Here is a 2115-nt window from a genome sequence, read left to right as displayed (position 1 = left end):
TTTGTAAGAAGAGCAAATGATACTTTTTTTCTGCCAACAGCATTGTTTTGCATTTTAGTTAACTAATGTCTACCAGTTAGACTCGTTAAGCACAATAAGATCAAAATTATTGTTTTCTTTTAAAATAAGCCAACCTTTTAATAGCTATGGCTAAAACAGTTCTAGTTTGAAAAGTGGGTGCAATTAGTAAATTTTCAGTGTTGCGAATACCTTTATGCTAGTAAATAAACCACTAGCCTCATGCTTCTATTGTTATGCTGGAAAGATAAACATTTGTATAGATTTGATTTTTTTGAAAATAAAATTCACTCTGTCTTACTTCAGCAGTTTCACCATTAAAGTAAGCATACTTAATGTAATTAATATGCCTTTTTATTGTTCTCCCCTTTCTAAATTTTAACAGAGCCTTTTGGAGAAACTAGTAAGAAATATAGCTTGGGTTAAAGAATATAATTACTTCAGTCTTTTTTTTTTTGCTTTAGATTTAACTTAAAGTTAACTCTTCAATCTATTAGGACTGGGGTTTGGCATAAGGGATTGGGGTTGGTATAAATGTTCATGTGTTTAACTCAAAGACAAGAAGTATAGGGTCTGATTCTCACTGAAGGAAATTGGCTAGGCTTAAAATGGTCCACAAGAGCAGCTAGCCTAGTACTTATCTATGAACCTATGAACCTCATTGTATTTTTCAGGGAAAGCTCACCTTGTTGTAAAATCTTTGCAGAGCATGTGATACCTGTTATTCTTCAGTAGTGGACAAAGTCACAATGGCAGGGTACTTGGCATAGACTTCCAGGACCATGATATAATTTTTACATGTGATGCACAAAGTAGTAAGAAGCACCACAATATTACTGTATACTTTCTAAAGCATTATTTTTATAACATACAAGGATATCAAACTAGTCTTGGCATTGTCTCATGCCTTGCCAAATGTTTGGTACAGCTCACACATTTTGCAGTACCTTCTGGCATGTTTTTCTATACTTGAATAGCAAACATTTTGCATATTTCCTTTTTGCATGCTTTATGACTATGAAAATGACTATGACAATGAATATTACAGAAGTTGTCAAGATATGACTTAGATTCATAGGTTCATAAGTACTTACAAGACTATTGATCCATGAGGATCTCCAGAACCTAACCGTGCATTCAGAAGTTTTTGTAGCCCTTGTATATGAATAACCAGAGCTCTTGTATTTTAGGTTAGCTAGAACAACCTAGAGAAATGCAGACATTTACAAATTAACCCCATCCATAAGACACAAGGGTGCTAAATCACGGTCAGATTTGTGGTTTCACATCTATTTATGCAGATTGCACTTGAATAGAGTAAGAGATGTAAAATGAAAAATGTCCTAGAGCTGAATTAACACTCAGTATTCCCCTCAGAGCAACTAATAGCAGAACAGAAACAAAATGGCCACAGCTGAGGAACGAAAATACAACTCCAAATTTAATGAAACAAGGTAAAAAGTAACCGCTTTCGCAATCTCACACTGATCGCTTCTTCAGACTCTGTTACAAATCAGGTGAGGTCACCATATTTAAACCTAATTAAGACCAATCACAAGTAACAATAAAAATAGTCTGATTAACTTTTAAAGTAACACACTGAATTCTCCATAGGAGAATGCTTTATGAAAAAACATTTGATAAAAACAATTAAAATATAATTTAATAATGAGTACATATGATTCCATAAACACATAGGTCTCTACTCCTAAAAATAATAATAAATAAATTCAGTGTTTAAGTGGTCTAGCCTTCAAAAAAGGTTTAAGTGACACTGCACTGTTTAACCCAGGTGGTTTTTCAGCTTGTAATAGTAAAATCCATTTCTGTTCAACTATCTCCCCTCTATTCTTCATGTCATCACCACTAACATTTTCTTCTAAAACTTCTAATGCCATAAAACTAAAGGTATGTTGTGTACCTACTTCCTGCACATGTCTTGCCAGGGCATTGGTCTCTTTTACGTTTGCTATATCCCTTAGGTGTTCTAATATACATTCCTTAAAACTTCTATTCATCTTTCCTACATAGAATACATAGCAGTCTTTGCAAAAGCAAAAATAAACTAACTGCCGTGTCCTGCAATCAGCATAGAAG

Source organism: Protopterus annectens, chromosome 1.part0, assembly GCF_019279795.1.
Source record: "Protopterus annectens isolate FY-2018-M chromosome 1.part0, PAN1.0, whole genome shotgun sequence".
NCBI lineage: Eukaryota > Metazoa > Chordata > Ceratodontiformes > Protopteridae > Protopterus > Protopterus annectens.
This window is presented reverse-complemented; position numbering follows the sequence as displayed.